The sequence below is a fragment of the Sarcophilus harrisii genome, chromosome 1 (assembly GCF_902635505.1).
Source record: "Sarcophilus harrisii chromosome 1, mSarHar1.11, whole genome shotgun sequence".
NCBI classification, from domain to species: domain Eukaryota; kingdom Metazoa; phylum Chordata; class Mammalia; order Dasyuromorphia; family Dasyuridae; genus Sarcophilus; species Sarcophilus harrisii.
In genome coordinates this window covers 350784385-350805652 of record NC_045426.1, presented here as the reverse complement: position 1 = coordinate 350805652, position 21268 = coordinate 350784385, and the positions used below count along the sequence as shown (strand labels likewise).

General features: G+C 36.3%; 1 pseudogene; it reads left to right on the top strand.

Moving 5' to 3' along the window:
• The window catches only part of LOC111719067, a 75581-nt pseudogene that overhangs the window by 38904 nt on the left and 15409 nt on the right, over positions 1 to 21268 (top strand).

The following is a 21268-nucleotide window of genomic DNA, read 5'->3' as shown; positions in this document are numbered from 1 at the left end:
AACATAAGTGCTTTGAGGACAGTTCCTTTTTTTGGGGGAGGGAAGTCTTTATATTCTACAGAATTAATGCTTAATGAATGTTTATTGAATTAAATGGAAAAAAAAAGCAACCCTGAAGAAGGTAACTTAATTTTTTTGATGCAAATACATAAAGAATATTTTAAAAGTCATTTTGAAAATCTCTACATCAATGAAATGATAGACCCTATCCTTATATCTTAACTAATACCAGAAATATTCCTGGTGTGTATACTCAACTAAGAAAAGAACTAGAGATGTCAGATGGGTTGACTTAGTCAGAATTCTTCATGAAACTATTTTTGTTGTTTAGTGTTCTTAGGAATCTTGGAACAAACTCTGAAATGTTTTTCCTGGAAGAAGAATATGCATAATGTCTGAATTCTGAAGGTCCCTGACAGGGCCTACTCCACATTAAATGACAACTGAGATCTGAGTCTTTTATGGGTTATTTCTAGACATATTAGTCAGATGATGAATGACAGTCTGTGAGTATAGAGTTAATGACACTTAGACATAATCACAGATGGCGTTTGGTCAATATTGTATTTTATTATTAAAAGTTGTAGAAAGAGACTTTTATAAGTCTTTTATATTTATTAAGTGGCTTTAAGCATCTGCCTTCTTTTTCTGACCTTACTGCTAGTGACATGAGCCACATATTGATTTAAAAACCCACAAATTTATATTATCTGTTATATTGTATTTTATTTATCAAACACTTCATAATTATATTTTAATCTAGTTCAGGCCAGGAGCTTTGCAGTTACTTGTGAATAGTAGTAGCAAGTTTGATATTTCTGGAACTCTTAGACCTTTAATATGACTATTAAAGCCAAAATTAGCACAATTTAAAAGTAACAATTTTCTTTAATGTTAAGTAGAACTCTTTTTTCCATCAACTAGTCATAAATATTAACTAATGTCACCTAATAATTCAAAAGATCCTTGTGTCCATTGGTTCAGGCAACATTATTTCCATGATGTAGTATAATCTCCATAAATTTCTGTGGCCAAAAATCTTTGTCACTGAGTAGCCAACTTTCAGATGAAAAGCTTGTTCAAACTTAGTATGACCAGTCCTGAGATAATAGGCATTATTTCTGGGTCTATTTCTGGGTCAGTACTTTAAATCTTTACAGCTTGCTGGAACTTATCTGAGTTTGTGTTCTACTAGCATAACAACTAAGAACCTAAGGAACAGAACTTATATTGGAGTATAATTTTAATGGGAAATCATGTAAAAACAAACCAATATCTTAAACCATTACATTTGCAAGGTTGTGTACAATTTTGAGCCACAATGAAAAAATTTTAGTCTCTAGGTAAAATAAAGCACTTTATTTCCTTTTTTGCTTGGTAAGGCAATTGGGGTTAAATAACTTATCAAGGATCACACAGCTAGAAAGTGTTAAGTAACTTTCTTAGGTAGATTTGAATTCAGGTCCTACTGACCCCAGGGCCAGTACTCTGTCCATTGTCACCAAATTAGCCCAATATTTTATTTTCTAATTTGCAACTAGTATCAATCATTACTTCTTTGATCCTATTTTGCTTTTAAAATGTTAGGTCTGAACTAGATCATATCTAATATCCCTTTGAATTCTAATATTTAATATCCTTAGAGAATTTGACCTATGTCTTAACAGGTAAACTACAAAGTTATTTGAGGTACTTAGAGATTATGTGTGATGCCAGGGGAAAATAGCCAGGAGGTGAACCAGTCAAGAATTGAACCCAGACTTTTTCTGATTCTAATCCTAATAAACTACCCGCCACCGCATGCTGCCTAGAGAGACTCAGTAGGAGGTAAAAACCTTCAAACATGAGAGAAACTCATAATCTTTGCTCATTTCAGATAAATCACAAAATATTAGGTAACCTCATTTCCATTAAAATATGGTGGGTAATATCCAGCACTGGTGGACTAAAGTAATAGGCAATTCATAAATAAGGGGCAAAAAGGCAAAAAAAAAAAATACTTGCAGAAAAATTTGACCTCAGAAGTGATGAAAAAAGTTCAATTTAAAATAATTGTGAAGTATCATTTGATACTCATAGTTGGCAAAACTAGATTTAAAAAAATCATAAAACCTTATATAGAAGACACTATGAGGAAACAGGTACATTGATGGCTGGCATTGATGGTGTCAATGCAAATTTGTGGAAAGCAACTTTGTGGAAAGCAATCCAGTAATATACAACAAGAGCCATAAAATTTGTTTGAGTGATTTATGATAATCAAAACTTTAAAAAACTGAACCGCATTAAGATGGAAGAAAGTAAAAAGCAGCCAACTTCTATGATAAAATTCTGGACAAGCTGGTCAAATATCATCTGGCTGACAATCTTCCTTATGACTCTTTGACTCAAAAATTCTACTCCTAAAAATATATTCCAAAGAAATGTTTTGAAGCAAAAAAAAAAAAAAAAGATACCATTTTGTTCAAAGATAGTCATCATTGTATTAATAGTACAATTTAATTAATACAACTAATAGTACACACAATACTATTTTGCAATAGTAAAAAAAAGCCTGGAAACAACTTATATATTAATTTTTTTTGAAGGAAGACTATCACCATTCAGAGGGGAAAATATGAAGACTATATAGAAATATGGGAAAATCTATTTTTCTATAGACTTATGCAATTTGAAAGAGTAGAATTTGGTACCCTCTATTCATACTGATCCTGATTAAAAATATCACAAGGGATGGAAGAGATTAAAGTATTAATTATTAATAAATTGTCATGGAGATTTAAGTGTATAAGTTTATCTTTAATTGTAAAATTGACTAAATTAAGAAAACATAGGCTAACTGTGCTTTTATTTTTTGATAATGTGTTTGAATGGAAAACCAGAGTGCTTAAAAATTCCCTCTACTTTTTTTTCTTGAAGCAGTCCATTCTACTTTGGAGTTGGCACATTTTTCTTAATTAGGTCAATAATATACTTAAAAAAATTTTTTTTCCTATTTCTTTTTCTGGCACCACCTCCCTTCCTCCAGTTATCTTTTCAATAAGAAAAGGTATATGGCACAAATTTAATTTTAGCTAACTTTGAGGTTCCCCCCATTTTTATTTACTGCTTTAGAGTCAAAAACATTCTTTTCCTATTTTAAAATTTTATTTTTTTTCAATGAACAAAAACCCATCTTCTCTTCTTTTTAGATACCCCGTTCCTAACTAAGAAAGAAAGAAAAGCAAAACCCTCGTGACAAATTTACATAATCAAGCAAAACAAATTCCCCTATAATCCATATCTAAAAAGAAAAAAAAAATGTGTCATTCTATGCTCTGGGAAGCAGGTTTCATTATGAGTCTTTTAGGAATAGTTTACATTAATTAAAATTCTTAAGTCTTTCAAAGATGTTTGTCATTAATAAAAGTTGTTATTGTATAAATCATTCTGCTGGCTCTACTTTGCATCAATTCATAAAAATCTTTTTAGGTTTTTCTGAGACCATATCTTTTGCCATTTCTCACACCACAATAATATCTTATCATATTCATATGACATAGTTTGTTCAGCCATTCCTTTATTGATAAGCAACTTCCTCACTTTTCAGTCATTTGCTACCATAAAAGAATAGCTATACATTTTTGTATACCTGGATGTTTTGCAGGAGTGTGCTGGTAAATATTTAACAACTAGTTCTCAGGAAAAAAATGCTCACACTACATACTTTTTAATGTATTATTATGTTATTATGTACTATTAACATATTCTTCACTGCCTTGAGTCTAGACAATCAAAAATACAATAAATAAAACTGAAAGCGGTAGCATTTTCCTGTTTCACAAGTGTAAATGCTTACATTGAAATTTTAACAATCAGCCCTTAAGAGTCCCAAGATCCAATCTGAGCATACCTGCCTCAACCTCTGTCTTTGATCTGCATAAACATTTTCTTCAGTTTCTGCTTTTGCATCAAATGAGCTTGGCAACCTTCATAAAACTGCCTTTTGAACAAAGATGATCTCTCCTTAATAACTTATGATTGAGTTAAGTAACTTTCTCAGGTTAGATAATAAGAGCTTGTACAATGATAATGACAGTTCCCATTTATAGGCACATAAAACTTTCATATACATTATCTCATTAGATCCTTCCAGCAGCCTTGAAAGATAGGTAATGCAAATATGATTATCCCAAATTATAGAAGAGAAAACCAAGTGACTGAAACTTGCTCATACTCATATAACTCTAACATATCAGAGCCAGAGCACAACTAGGTCTTTGGGGTTCTTTCCATTGTGCAATGCTGCTCCTGTTGATCTTTACAGATTTCTGTGTGCTCTTTTTGAGAAGGAAGGCTCAGTGTCATGAGTTTATCTATTTTTCTTTTCCTTGTGATTGTTTACATTTTTTATTCCATCTTTTTGTTTTTTGTTTTCTCCATGGTTTGTACTCTCACACTTGTACACATCCCTCTCTCTAAATCAGTGCTGGTAGAATATTTAAATTTCCATGGCAAGGTTTGAACTTAATGATTCATTTTTACCGTAAAATGAAGAGGGAAATGAAGATGAAATCAGAACTGGTGGTTCTGCTTCTGGTTTTGGCTATATCTCCTTTGGTGGCCCCATGACTTCAGTTTCTAGTATGAATCCTCCCACCTGCTGAATTTCGTAGGAAAATACGGAATAAAACAGAATCAACAGTTATTTAGAACTCTCACCTTATATCCCATCACTGAAACTTCTTTTGCTGGATGAGACATATTGGGTCCTTACTCAATCAGTAAGGACTTTAAGTTGTTTTTGCAACTGTGTCCACCTCTTTATGATCCCATTTTTAGAGTTTTCTTGACAGTGATTTGCCATTTCCTTCTCCAGTTCATTTTGCAGATGAGAAAATTGAGTCAAAGTTAAATGAGTTGCCCAGGGTCACACAGCTAGGAAGTGTCTGAGGCTGGATTTTGAACTCAGATTTTTCTGACTCTAGGCCCAGCACTCTATCCACTGTGCCACCAGTTGCCTTTCAGAAAGGACTCTTGGCTAGAAGGATAAGATTTAGAAGTCAGGAAACTGGGGATGCATTTCCTTCCTTTTTTCACAGAATTATTAGCTAACTTTATTGTTCTCTTAGTAGCTTGGGCAACTCTTTGAGATTATGTTACAAATTCCTGCTTCTTAAATTGTGATTTGTAACTGAATGTGAGAGTGACAAAAATTATGATTTATTATCATTAATTGTTTGTCTTATATATTTATTATATATATATATATATATTCCCATAAAATTTCTTGAGTGAAAAGGGATTGCAAGTGGAAAAGTTTAAGAGAAGCCCTGTATTTATGAATATTTGATTTGCATTGAAGGAGTGGGTTTCCACAATTCCAATTATTGATGAATCATAAATTTGAACCCTCCTTCCCTCTTAAAACAAACAAACAGAAAATTGACCTTAAAAGCAAACCTTCAATTTCTTTACTTGTAAAATGCAGTTAATGAGTTTTGACACTAAATCATTTTGAGTTAAACATTTTAATTATGTTATTTGTCTATGTTACTTCAGTTCCCTGAATGTCAATTTCCTCATCTATAAAAAGGGGTGTTAATTCAAGCCCACAGCATTGTTAAGAAGATCAATTGTTATCATGTATTGCAAGGACTTTGAAAACTATGTGGTGCGATATTAAATGGAAGGTATTTCTTTTCACCAATAGAATTTTTAATACATAAATCTCATTTGATTTTTGAATTACCATTCTCTTTCTGTGGTTGTTTAAGTACAAGATCATTTTTAAAACTGTGCAAAAATTCTGAAAAAAGTAATAACCTCCAAAGTCATCCTGAGATATCTTTTCAATCGACTGGTATATTTATATGTTTCTATTTTGTCATTTCTCTAAATAACAGGATTAATTTGCATTTATATGCAGTAAACAATTTATTTCTTTGGGATTTGTGCACAGAGTGGGTACTTGGAAAGTACCTGTTGAATACATAGAGGAGTTTCTTTTACTGAAAGGTTTCTCAATAAAAAGGAAAGCCAGATGAAGTAAGATACTTCTTCTTTTGTAATTTGATTTTTGGTGTTGAATTATGAGTCAAATTCAGCTACAGTAATGTTATAAGAATTTCTGCAAAAGGATTCACATGCCCTCAGAAAAGTCTAGGTTTCTCCTCCCAACCTTCTCCTCCTGGAATCTCCTCTCACCACAGGGTTACTTTATCTTAGCCAGGTTATAAGTATAGAGACTATTTATTGGCTTAGTCACATGGATTGACATGAGAACTTGGATTTGGTTTCCAACGTAGGTTCTTTTCCCTCCTTATGTAATTGGGTAACCCCCTGCTCTCAAGCTCACCATTTTAATATCAATGAGCTCATCTCCTGAACTCATTGCAGCTCAGATCTCTCAAGTTTGAGGTCTTCTAGCTTCAACATCCCTAGTAGCAGGGATATCAGGGATATCTACTCTACACCTACTACTAGACTTTTTTATCAGTCATTTCAAGAAATGTTCCACATAACCAAATTTTCAGGCAACAAAGAGTTGGGATGGTACCTTAATTGTAACAGGAGTTGTCTTGTATTCTGTACATCTGTTGTGGTTAAGATGGTACCATGTTATGCTGGAAGGTGTATTGATCTCAAGTCAGAATATTTGAATTTGAATTCTAGCCCTGCCATTTATTTCCTGTTCGAATTTGAGATAAATTATTTTCCCTCTTTGGGTCTTAATGACTTTTGTATTACAAAGATATTTAAATACATTTGCATTCCTTCCTTACAATGGATCTTTGATGTAGGCAGAGGAAACAGACTCCTAGAAAGCCAGTGACTGGTCTGAAGTCCCATAGTTAGGAATTGGCTTTCTAAATCCAGTGTTTTTGCTATTTCGTCTGTGGATTCTCATCTCAGTAATCTATCTCATATCAGTAATCTAAGTCACGAGAATGAGCCAGAAACAGGGAGAAGAGAGATGGTCTGTCTCTCTGTCCAAATCAAACTCTGTCTGGAGGATCAAATGGATCATTGATAAGCTACATTTATACTGACCTGGGTCTCTTGCCAGGTTGCAATCTTTCCATTTGTTTTTAATATTTTTGCTAGTTGGATTGTATTCCATTGTTCCTTGGGGATCTGTGTGGGAGATTGCCGTATACCATCTGGATATCTGCAGGAGTTCATGGTGGACTAATCTGCTTCTTCAGATTATCTTCATCTCTGTAAAGTATTCTTTTTTTATTATAGCTTTTTATTTACAAGTTATATGCATGGGTAATTTTACAGCATTGACAATTGCCAAACCATTTGTTCCAATTTTTCCCCTTCTTCCCCCCAATCCCTTCCCAAGATGGCAGGTTGACCAATACATGTTAAATATGTTAAAGTATAAATTAAATACAAAATAAGTATACATGTCCAAACAGTTATTTTGCTGTTCTGTAAAGAATTCTTATAAGTCTTCACTTATGGAGCTGACAACTTTTTAGAAGTGATGGGCCAAGGTTCTGATTCCCTTTTTGGGGATATGCTTGCTACTTCACTTACTAATGAACTCTGGGATATATATCTTAGCAGTTTAAGGGTTGAATCTCCAACTGCTAATTCTATCACTAGTGTGAATAGAGAATTATAATTAGGGCTGTGCTAGAAATATTAAACAAGGGGGCTTACTGGGAAAAAACCATGTACACACTCTTTTAAGTTTTATTTGCATTATTAACATTTTATTAAGTCTTGATGAGCAATAGAACAGTAAATCAAGCCCTGACTTGTAGCAGTTTGTTGATTTTTGAGGTCTAAATGCTCATGCTAAAAATTTAACAATGGCTCATAAGTCAATTAGAGCTGGTTTCATCACACTTCTGGGGATGATGTTAACTTATAAATTTTATTTTATGCTTATACTTTAATTATTTATTTGATAGTTTATGTTCCCCTCAATTACATGCAAGAATAATTTTTAACATTCATTTTTCAAAATCCTGAGTTTTAAATTCTCTGTCTCCCTCACTCCCTTCCCTCTGTCCTCATTGAGACAGAGGCAAGCAATTTGATACAGGATATATGTGTGCAGTTATACATAAAAGCTGTTCCTCCTCCTTCCCCTGCCCCTCCCCCCCAGCAAATAAAAGAAAAAGGAAAAGTTAAAAAAGCATGTTTTAATTTGCACTCAGATTCTATCAGTTCCCTCTCTGGAGATAAATAGCATCCTCCATAACAAATCCTCTGGAATTGCACTGAATCATTCCATTGATGAGAATAACTAAGCTACTCATAGTCTATCATTGCACAATGTTGTTGTCACTATGCACACTGTTCTCTTGGTACTGCTTGCCTTACTTTGTATCAGTTCATGTGAATCTTTGTAGATTTCTCCTAGAGCATCCTGCTCATCATTTTTTATATCACAATAGTATTCTGTAACAATTATATTCCATAATTTAGTCATCCATTTCCTAATTGATGAATATTTCCTCAATTTCCAATTCTTTGCCACCACTAAAAGAACTGCTATAAATATTTTTGTACATATAGCTCCTTTTCCTTCTTGTTTTTTTTTTTTATCTCTTTGAGATACAGACCTAGTAGTGGTTATTGATGGGTTAAAGTGTATGCATGGTTTTATAGCTTTTGGGGCAGAATTCCAAATTGCTTTCCAGAATGGTTGAATAGATTCACAACTCTGCCAACAATGCATTAGTGTTTCCATTTCCCCACATCCCCTCCAACATTTTTTCATATTCAATTTCTATCATATTACTCAATCTGATGGGGGATAGATTATGCTGTTAACTTTTGTGTAAGAAGACGACTTTCTTCAGTGGCAGGAAGGAAGTCAAGAAAGATAAATGGTTTACAATATATTTTAGTTTGCATGTCAGAGGGTATTGATATTTGTCCTATATTTTGTTTTTGCTCCTTGAGGCCAGAGATTATTTCCCTTTGTCTTTGAATATCCAGTGCCTATCATAGTGTCTGGCACATAGTAGATGCTTGATAAATGCTTGTTAATTGGTGGATTTTCTCCAGAGCACACTGTGATAGGTTGTGCATCTTGTTCACTCTATACACAGAAAGCCCATCACATGGATATTAGTTACCTTTACTTCCTGACCCCAGCATCACAGTTGGTCTCCACTTTCTAGCTGGACTGGTTGCAGTGAGTCCCACAGCTGCACCTGAAGACACTGCCGCAACTTTCTTGTAATTCACTTCTGGTGAATAAAGGCTTTGTGCCTGTAATTAAAAGATGTCCCTGATTCTGGGTATGTAGCTGCAAAGTCTGCTGAATGGCAAACTGCTCATGTGTGGCAGCTTCCTAATTACCCAACATAACCCAGTTGACAAACAAACCAGCTGCCTTCCTTTCACAGATGCCCAGGAGTATAGAGCAGCACATAAATCACTGTCTAAATACCTGCAGGCGTAGAAAGTTCCCTGAGGATGGGTACAAGAGCATGGAGGATGGTTCTGTTCTTTCCTCCCTGAAATAGTCTGAGCTTTGGCATGGGCACTGAGGCCCCAATATGTATAGCCTGTGGCACTCTGTGGGAATCCGAGTGCTAAGGACATGAGTCTGGTGCCATTTAATTTCAATTACAGGGCACCATGAATCCCCCAAATCAGAATTATTCAGGTTCTCAGCAGCAAGTATGCACAAAATCCCTTCCCTGGCAAGAATTTCCTTTTCAACAGAGGCAAAAGCTGTGCTTGGAATCTGATTGTTCTGTCCGCCTCCCTGTCAGGTTGCAGCAAGAAAGAATTCAGGGTCTTTCTTCCCCTGAACAAATCAAATGAATTGCTCCAAGGATTTTCTTGGCTTCATGAAAAAGCAGCTGCTTCAATTAGCACAGACAAGGACAGCATTTGGAATGGTATCGCCTTCAGTAAGAACCTTTGAGACCCAGCATTGTATATATTAGGAACGGGCACAGAAGTAGAGAAGCATTTCTAGGACCATAGACTCAGGAGTGGAGTGTCAGGACTCCTAGTTTAAGGAAGGAACAGCACTATTTTCAATGGTGGTCTGCCTTGCTCAGAGCAGCCCTAAAGGAACTATCCTCTCTAGCTACAGGAGCAGTTGGATGGCACAGTGGCTAGAAAGCAGAGGTTAGGGTCAGGAAAACTTGAATTCTAAATCCGGCTTCAGACATTCACTAGCTTTGTGACTCTGAGCAAATCACTTAATCCTATTTACCTCAGTTTCCCCATCTGTAAAATGAGCAGGAGAAGAAAATGGCAAATCTTTGTCAAGGAAACCCCAAGTGGATTTGAATTGAATTGGTTGAATAACAAAATCTCAGTTATCCTGAAGGAATAGTACATGTTGATGAAGATGCTGGGAGAATAGTAACAAGAATTGTAGGTGATAGAAAGAACATTGGGAAATGAATGTCAACTGTTTGAATTTTTGTTTTTCTTCCCAGGTTATTTTTACCTTCTGAATCCAATTCTCCCTGTGCAACAAGAGAACATATATTGTACCTAGGATATATTGTGACATATTTAACATGTATAAGACTGCTTGCCATCTGGGGGAGGAGGTGGAGGGAAGGAGGGGAAAAGTTGGAACAGAAGTGAGTGCAAGGGATAATGTTGTAAAAAATTACCCAGGCATGGGTTCTGTCAATAAAAAGTTATAATTATTAAAAAAAAAAGAATTGTAAGTGATGACTACCTTAGTGTTGAGCTAGCAATAAAAGTTGATGGGGGCCAGTTTGGAGTAACTGTTCCTCTTAACTCTGCTTCAGGCAGTCTTCTGTATTATTCCTGTCTATTTTAGAGGAACTAAAGGGGAGAGAAGACATTGATACTTCTTCATCAGTGTGAATTGGTCTTTTGAGACATGTTCTGCTACATTTTCAGAAACAAAAACTTCATAAGATGGGGTGGTCTAGTTAGCAGAGCAGGGCAATTCTCATTAAGGAACTATTTTCTCTTCAGATTTTAATTCTTCATATTTTTTGAGTGTGTATGGAAAATGAGAGATAGAGCAGTCTTGGTATTGACCCTGAAACAGGGAAACAAGCTGGTGCTGGAGGACATGGATGAATTATTGAGCTCATGAACTATTCTTGAGTGGGAAGAAACAATGTAAATAAAGATTTTTAGTGATAATCGGATGATGTAAGGAGAAATTTCCCACCATTTAGAAGTACAATGGGTGGACTCAAAAGGCTTATTTATCCCTCAGAAGTCTTCAAGCAAAAACTGGTTGATGACTTCTCAAGGTAAGTGAGACTGAGAGTGTGGCCAGCTCTGTCTCATTTGAACCCAATTCACGGGCAATTTGAGAGATTGTCTTCATCGTGCTGTTGGTTCTCTTTGAGAAAAAGGACTATCATCACCAACAGCAATGATGTTCACTTCACTCCTGATTCTACTCCTTCCTTGACACACTTTTTCACTTCTCCATCAGGCTTCTCATCCTGGAGATACCTCTAACCTATCATCTTCTCTTCTGATCAGTGAGGACCACCATTTCCTGAAATTTCCAGTCCTGTTCATTTCACTTTTTGCTTCACTTTTCCTTCTCCAGATTCTTCCACCCCCTTCCTAGTAGCCTTGGCCTTCTTGGTCACCCTTCATGTTTGCTGCTTTCTAGTTACTCTTTGTGCTTTTGTCTTCATCTGTTAGAAGGTAAACTTCTTGAGAATAGGAACTGTCTTTTTTCCATGTATTGGTTCCCATAGCACTGAGGACAGTGTAGGAACATTATGATATCACCTTTTAGGTTTAAATCATGTAATCCACTCGGTGATCTGCTTCCATTTATGTTAGTTCATCCCATTCCTATTCACAATTATGATTAATATATTTCCTTCCATTCTGCTTTTCTCCTGATTTATTCTTCTCTCTCTGTCTCTCTGTCTGTCTCTGTCTCTCTGTCTCTCTCTCTCTCTCTCTTTACCCTTTACTTCCTCAAAAGTGTTTTCCTTCTGACTACTGCCTCTCCTAATCTGCCAAATTTATATCAATTTCCTCCTTTCCCTTGTCCTTGTCTCCTCTTACTTCTCTATACAGTAAACTAGATGTCTATACCCAATTGAGTATTCCCTCTCTGAGCCAATTCCAATGAGAGTAAGGTTTAAACATTGCCCTACCCTCTGTCCTTTCTAAAGAACAATTTCTTCATTCCTCTTTTATGTGAGATAATTTACCCCATTCTGCCTTTCCCTTCCCCCTTCTCCCAATGTATCCTTCTTTCTCAATCCTATTTCTTGACTTTTATGTAAAAGTTGGGTTCTATTCCTGGGGTGGCAGAGGTATGCAAGCTTGAGGGTTTTCGTGCTGCTGTCTTGAGAGCTAGTTCTGGGAGTCTGTTAAGTTTTCAGTTCTTCAAAGGTGGTATGATCTAAGGAAAGGTGTCTCTACTGTTCTGGTCTGTGCTCTGGTCTATGAGTGACTACAAGTACTCTTTTCTACCCTGAACCTATGACTAGCTCTCCTTCCCCCCCTCCTACTAGTGCTTTTTGTGTGTGTGCTGAGACTGTGACCTAGAACTCCCTAGAGTTAATGCAATAGAGTCCCACTCCCAATAGCTGTAAAGCATCTCCTATAATCTCTTGACAAATTGTCAGATTCTCTTACCTTCTGTGAACTGAAAGCTCCAGAAGCTGTTGCCATTGATCTAATTGTTCCAAGATCTGCTGTAGGCTTGCTAGGGTACAACCTGCCTTGGATTGCACTCCACTCTCACCCCCGTGAGACGGATATTTTTTGCCAACCTTCTAATTATCTTGGGCAGGAAATTTATTTCACCTCCATCCTTTTTTTGATTCTGCTGCTTCAGAATTCATTTAGCAGAATTATTTTAATGTTTTTTGGAGGGGAATTTGGAGGAGTTCAGATGCGTACCTGCCTTTACTCCACTATCTTGGCTCTACTTCCTAGATAAGAATTGAAATAAGAATTTCCTTCCACGAAATCCAGCATTCCATTCACACTGCCACCTTGATGACAATTGAGTCAATGCTGACTCTGAAAGTCAGACTATTGAACAGAGACCCAACATGTGAAGTATGGGAAAAAACCATTTCTCTTATTGGGCATGGGAGGATCTAGTTGCCACAGTTACCACAGATAGATCCCCATGGGTGATTCAGTATGCATTCTCTAAGCAGAGACCCTCTCAAAGGAAGTCAGACACATCTCAGGAATATATCCCTCCAAATTATTACCCATTAAATATTTAAGGAGTAAAGAAAGGAGTTCAGATTCCTAGGACTCGTCTGATCTGTTTAGCTAAGAGAAACCTGGTCAATCAATCTCCCACTAGGGAGATCATCAGTCAATATGCAAGAGATCCTAAATAAGTGAGAGAAGTATGAAAAGTCATCTATTTTCAACCACTGTCAGGAATGCCTTGCTTCCTCAGGAATAAAGAAAGCTCTGTCTTGAAATAAAAGAGTATAAAGGGTCTAAGCTTATATACATTGAATATACATGGGCTTTATAACATTGTGGGAATTCAGGTTTGAGAATGGATGAAAGATAGCCTTCCATATTAGAGTATGAATATTGAGTTATGGCCTTTTGACTGATCTTCTTAGAAATTTACCATCATTTCATTTACAATGCTCTTTCTGACCTTATAGATTAATTTGTCTTTGCAGATCTAGATGGTATTTTAAAAAGTATGAGACATGTCAACTGAATTACAATTTGAGGCTTCAGTTTTCTCACCTGTGAAATGAGAAATGGGCCAGCTCTAAATTTGTGGTTGTATGAACTTATGCGTTTTCCTTTGATAAGTTATTCCTTTAAATATTTGAGGATAACTTTCTTTTCTTTTTAAAAAAATTTTCTCAATAGCATTTTATTTTTCCAAATACATGTAAAGATAGTTTTCAGCTTTCATTTTGTAAGACTTTATGTTCCAATTTTTTCTCCCTTTCTTCTTCACCACAGCAAGAAATTTGATATAGGTTAAACATGTGAAATTCATTTTAACATATTTTCATATTTGTTATACTGTGCAAGAAAAATCAGACCAAAAGGAAAAACCATGAAAAAGAAAAATCAAGCAAGCAAACAAAAAAAGGTAAAAATACTATGCTTCACTCCACATTCAGTCTCTATAATTCTCTTTCTGGATGTGGATGGCATTTTCCATCTTAAATCACTGCTTTGATGAGAAGAGCCAGGTTCATCACACTTGATCATCACATAATCTTGCTGTTACTGTGTACAATGTTCTCCTTGTCCTGATCACCTTCATTCAAAATCAGTTTATATAAGTCTTTCCAGACTTTTTTGAAATCAGCCTGCTCATCATTTGTTATACAACAATGCCCTCTTCTAACAGCCTCCCCATTTTTTCTTCCCTTTTCCCTTCCTACTTCCTATAGGGTGAAACATATTTCTATACCAAACTAAGTAGTATTCTCTCTTTAAGCCAAATCTAACAATTTAGGGTTTAAACAATGTTCATCCTTCTGACATATTTTCCTCCTCCTATTTATTTTGATCTTTTTCTCAGAAATGGTTGAAATCCCCCTATTTCATTGAATGTTCATCTTTTCCCCTGAAAGATAATGCTCAGTTTTGCTGGGTAATTGATTCTTGGTTGAAATCCAAGCTCTGTTGTTTTCCAGAATTTCATATTCTAGGCCCTCTGATCCTTTAATGTGGAAGCTGCAAGGTCCTGAGTAATCCTGATTGTAGCTCCTCAATATTTAATTGTTTCTTTCTGGCTATTTGCAGTATTTTCTCCTTGATATGATAATTCTGGAATTTAGCTATAATATTTATTAGAGTTTTCAGTTTGGTGTTTCTTTCAGGAATTAATCAATGCTGCAGGCTTTCCCACTGAGCTAGGTTGGCCTGGCCTAGTTCTGCCTGTTATACCAAGATTCAGGGCTCACAATTTGCCTTCTATAGTTGGGTTGGAGGTCTCACAACTGGCCTTCTGAGCCACTGGTCTCTGAACCAAAACAGAATAGCCAAAGTTACTGTACTTTGGCTAAGATCCTCCCCCTAGATTCTCTGCCCAAGCCTGCACTGGGCTGTATTGCCCCCTGCCCAAGTGAGATAGAACTTTTCTGAAGTCTTTTCAAGATAACTTTAACTGGAAAATTATTCCACTATAAATGTTTGTGGGTTCTGTCACTCCAAAATCTGTTGAGAGGCTTGATCTAGTGTTAATTCTGAGAGAAGTTGGGGAGAGCTCAGACAATGTTTTGGCTCTCTCCTCCATCTTGGCTCCTCAACTTTCCTTTCTTATTGAAGAAATGCATCAGGAGTGGTGAATCAAAACTGAAATCTCAGCTACTGGGAAGATTGAGGCTGGAGCATCTCTTGTACTTGGGTTTAAGGGGGTGGACCTGAGGAATAATTGGCTAAATTAAAAGCATATTAAGTGAGATATTAATTTAGTAAGCCCCTAGGTGTGGGGAGGATCTGTCCACGGTACTAAACGGGGCAAATAAGACCAAAGTGGAAATGGAGCAGATTGGGGCTTCTATACTGATTAGCCAGCACTCTGCTACATCAGGTTTGATATTAGAATGAAATAAGAGATTCAGGTGTCATTGAATAGTTAATAAAAAATCAATACATTTAGAAGACATCAGGAGGCTGCATCAAGAGTAGTACTGCTTAAACATTAACCCACACATAGGCTAATCAAGGTCCAACTTTGTTACCTTTTAGGGAAAATCTATCACAACCCATGTTGGGTGAGGAGGTGTGCTAATAGATACTAGTACCTATGACTCAACTTCCCTAAAATGGAAAAAAATTTAATGGGAACAAAAATAAGGAATCTTTCAAAAAGTACTTATATTGGTCTCTTTGTCATGGCACTCTAGCCCCAAGCATACTTTCTTTCTTTCTTTGTAGAGATGGTACATCAGGAATAATCTCTGCAACAGTTCTGATGTAAAGAATTCAAAAAGAAGAATTCTTAGGTTTAGAAAAACATGTCACTGCCAACTACCTATGATTCATACTAATTAACCTCTGGGCAAAGAAACAACTATAATGGAAACATAATTATTAGCAATTAAAGCAGGCTTGGAGAATTGGCAGCAACTTCTTGAAGGGGCTCAATACTTAATCCCATTCCCCATGGTTAAGAATAATTTAATATATTTTTACAAAAGCAGAAGTAAGAAATCTTGGTATTGTGCGTGACAAGTGCTTCTGTTCTGATCTCCAATTTTTGTTGCTGGATAATTCAGACCATTCTATCTGTGTGATCCTGGGAAAGTCATTTAACTCTGCCTCAGCATGTAAACACATATGTAAAATGAATTGGAGAAGGAAATGGCAAATTACCACTTCAGTATCTTTGCCAAGAAAACCTCAAATGAGGTTACAAAGAGTCAGATCCCACTGAAAAAAAGACTGAATAACCAATTTGTAATCTTATGTAATTTATCTGCATATTTAAAAATATTATTCTGCATTCTGGAGAGCAATTTGGAACTATGCTCAAAAAGTTATCAAACTGTGCATACCCTTTGACCCAGCAGTGTTACTACTGGGCTTATATCCCAAAGAGATACTAAAGCAGGGAAAGGGACCTGTATGTGCACGAATGTTTGTAGCAGCCCTTTTTGTAGTGGCCAGAAACTGGAAACTGAGTGGATGTCCATCAATTGGAGAATGGCTGAATAAATTTTGGCATATGAATATTATGGAATATTATTGTTTGGTAAGAAATGACCAACAGGAGGATTTCAGAAAGGCCTGGAGAGATTTACATGAATTGATGCTGAGTGAAATGAGCAGAACCAGGAGATCATTATATACTTCAACAACAATACTATATGATGATCAATTCTGATGGACGTGGCCATCTTCAGCAATGAGATGAACCAAATCAGTTCCAATAGAGCAATAATGAACTGAACCAGCTACACCCAGGGAAAGAACTCGGAGATGACTATGAACCACTACATAGAATTCTCAATCCCTCTATTTTTGTCTGCCTGCATTTTTGGTTTCCTTCACAGGCTAATTGTACAATATTTCAGAGTCCGATTCTTTTTTTCAGCAAAATAACTGTTTGGACATGTATACTTATATTGTATTTAACTTATACTTCAACATTAACATGTATTGGTCAACCTGCCATCTGGGGGAAGGGGTGGGGGAAAGGAGGGAAAAAGTTGGAACAAAAGGTTTGACAATTGTTAATGCTGTAAAATTATCCATGCATATATCTTGTAAATAAAAAGCTATAATAATTTTAAAAAAACATCATTCTGGGAAGGGGTCCATCAGTTTCACCAGACCCCCAAAGGGATCGATTATACATAAAAAAAGGTTAAGAACCACTCTTCTCCTTCCCCACCTCACTCCCTAATCTGCCCAGACTGGATGAACCTGTGGAGTAGGAAAAGACAGATAACATTTGCACCAAAGATATAGGTAGTCGTGTAGAAAGTTCATGGCAAAGTAAGCTTATGCTATTTCAGCAAGCAAACCCCTCAACATGATGCTGAGTAGATGTGTGGGCTTGTCATTATACTCTGTTACTGGTGTAGAGAAAAGGCATCAAATACAAGAGTGGTTAATAATTTGCATTTACATAGTGCTTTATAAAGCTTACAAATTACTTTTCTCATAAAAGCTCCAGGGTTGGCAGTATTTAGTATGTTTAGTATGAGAAAATCAAGGCTCAGACTTGCCTGTGATCACACAATTATTATGTATTGGTGCTTGCCCTCAAACTCAGGTCTCCTGTCACCAAATCTGGCATACTATTCCCCTGTGAGCCCCACTGCCTCTTGGCCATGGTTCCTTGTGTTCAGATTGGGTAGGTTACAATCTATATGACTCCACCAAGAAGCTCCACTCAATACTTTAGGATTAGCAGGAGCTCTGCCAGTCTCCTACCACTTTGCCTGTGGTTGACTGGGCTTGATAACAAATCTGCAGACATCTTTGCTACATGACTGTCTTCATACCAGAGGACCACTTCTGGAAAATGTATCCCCAATGTTGTGGGCAGCTAGGTAGCACAAGGGATAGAGGACCAGGTCTGGAGTCAGGAAAACTCATCTTTCTGAGTTCAAATCTGACCTCAGACACTTACTACCTGTGTGACCCTGGGCATGTCACTTAACTCTACCTGAGATGAGAAACCATACTTTAGACAAGAAAACCCCAAATGGGGTCATGATGGAAAAATGACTAAACAAGTGAATGCTAGGATCTAATTTGTTCTCTATAATCCAGACAATTTTGTGCTCATTCAAATTATAGTCGAATTGCAAGAACTTCTAGCCCAGAGATTTTACAGCGGGGGGCTTCCTTCTAATGGAAATTTAGCAAGGATCTCCAGAAAACAAGAATAAAACTGGAGATGGAGCAGGGTGGACATGAGAGAATGAAGAATATTCCCACTGTGCTTACTTTCTTTCTTTTTTTTATTAAAGCTTTTTATTTTAAAAATATATGCATGGATAATTTTCAACATTCACTCTTGTAAAACCTTGTGTTCTATTTTTTTCCCTCTCTTCCTATCATTCCCTCCCCTAATGACAAGTAATCCAATATATATCAAACATGTGCAATTCTTCTATACATATTTTCACGATTATCATGCTGCACAAGAAATATCAGACCAAAAAGAAAAAAAATGAGAAAGAAACAAAATGCAAGTGAACAACAACAAAAAAGAGTGAAAATACTATGCTGTGATCCACCCTCAGTTTCCACATTCCTTTCTCTGGGTGCAAATGGCTCTCTTTATAACAAGATCATTAGAATTGGCCTGAATCATTCTCATTGTTGAAAAGAACCACCTCCATCAGAATCAATCATTGTATAATCTTGCTGTTGCTATGTACAATGATCTCCCGGTTTTATTCACTTCCCTTAGTTTCAGTTCTTTTAAATCATAAAGTCTCTCCAGGCCTCTCTGAAATCATCCTGCTGATCATTTCTTATAGAACAATAATGTTTTTCATATACCATAACTTATTCAGCCTTTTTCCAACTGATAGTCATCCACTCAGTTTCCAGTTTCTTTGTGTTTATTTTCTTAATACAGATGTTTAGGAGAAAAGACTAGAAAATCAGTTGCTTTTTCACATAGCTTATTGCTCTCAGGCCAATAGCCAACAAGGGGCCCTGATTGGCAGTGGTATAAACCAGCTCTGCATAGATTCACCACAATTGTGCAGAGAAAGCCTAGAGACAATGTTTACTGTGACTGAATTGATCCAGTCCAACATGATGCACTCAGGGCTCAGATAATCCTAATTTGCAGTTTTTTAATGGTATGAGCTCCATCCCTATCTAGTAGATGGTCCAGAGATGCTGCAATTGCCTGAAAGCACAAATGGACTTTTATTTGTCAGCCTCAATCCATTCCTGGGAGCAAGGGAGCATGGGGATGGATGAACCAGTGCAGAGTAGATATTCCTATGTGAAAATGAGGAGAATGGGGTCTAATTGGATCACATATATTTACTGACCTCAATGAGTGTTATTCAGTGTGAAGCTTTGGGTATACAAATGAAACAGCCCCTAACCTTACAGAGCTTATGTTTTATGAAAACAGTACAATGAAAGAATACTATGGGCAGCTAGGTGCCTCTGTGAATAGAGTGCTGGACTTGGAGTCAGGAAGATTCACCTTCCTGTGTTCAAATGAGGCAAAGGTACTCACTAACTGTGTGACCCTATGTAAGTCACCTCCTGTTTACCTTAGTTTCCTCATCTGTAAAATGAAGTGGAGAAGGAAATGGCAAACCACTTCAGCATCTTGCCAAGAAAATCTCAAATGGGATCACAAAGAGCCAGACTGAACAACAAAAATGTCAAGTACTGTGCTAGGTGCTAATGATAAAAAACTAAAATGAAAGATTTCCTGCCCTCAAGAAGTTTGCATTCCATCGAAGACACTATGAACACACACACACACACACACACACACACATACACACACTTAAAAGAAATTTATACACACACACAGTAATTCAGTCAGGAGGCTCTATTCAAATATATGAAATAAGGAAAGATCCCATATAGGAAGGATATAGTGTTTAAGTTGAGGTCTGAAGGGAACTTGGGATTTTAGGAGGTAGAGGTGAGGAGGGCATTCATTCCAGACATAAGGGATAGCCAATGCAAAGGTATAATGGATTATGGAATATTATTCATGAGGAACAATATAAAAGTGAGTTTGGACTGGGATGAATGAAGGGGACAAGAAAGGTAGGTTGAATTCAACTTGTGAAGAGCTTTAAATGCTAAAGAGAGAAATTTATAATGGGTCCTAGGAATAACAGAGCCACAGCAGTTAATTGAACAAGGAAGTGAAGTGTCCAGACTGTTTTAGAAATATTGCTCTGTGTGAAACAGGAATTGGAGAGAGAAGACATTGGAGACAGGATGATGGGTTAAAAGGCTGATATACTAGTCCAGAAGAGATGATGATCTAAGATATAGCTTTAATGAAATGAAAGATGGCAAAAAAAAAATTGAAAAAAAAAACAGTGGTTTTTATTCAGGTAGGCTTGAATGGAGAAAGACATTTTGGGAGTCCAAGTAAGGAAAACACCTTCAACTTTGTTGGAAGATATAGGACAGGCTTTCTCCAGCCATGACTATTGAGCCAGAGAAGAAGATCACAGATTAACTGTCTTATGGTAGTGTAGAAGAGACCTGGGAAGGAATGCCTCAAACTCTTGCATGCAACCGTGATGGCTAAAAAAGCAGCTTCTGGTGGACTTTGAAAGGTAGTGTTGATTATATGATTCCCTGGTTCTGAACTAGAATCAAACCAACACAAGGACCAGAGTAAGAATTGAATTAGGCAGAAAAATACTAAGTAGAGAAGGTGAAAATCTTAGGGCCTTAATAATTGTATGTAATAATAATAATAATAATGGACTTTATAGAAAGCTTTTAGCTTTGTGACTAATATATTATATATTAATTTACCTTTTAATTTAATATTGCAGTAAAACAGTTACATTAATGCACTGTTACTGGAACTGTGAATTGGTGCAGCCACTTTGAAAACTGTTCCCAAAAGTTGCTAAAATATGCATAAGTTTTGACACAGATATTACCATTAGACCTATACCCTTCCCCCAAAATAAGAAAATAGAAAAAGAACCCATATATAAAAAGTATCTAAAGCAGTACTTTTTTATTGTAGCAATCAATTGAGAAATGCCCAAATAAATTATGGTATATAAATCTAATGAATATTAGTAGCCCTTAAGAATTGATGAAATGTATGTGTATAATGGGTACTGTATATATTAACTCCTCAATGAATAGGAAAAGGATGAAGGGAAGGAGAAAATTTGGAACTTTA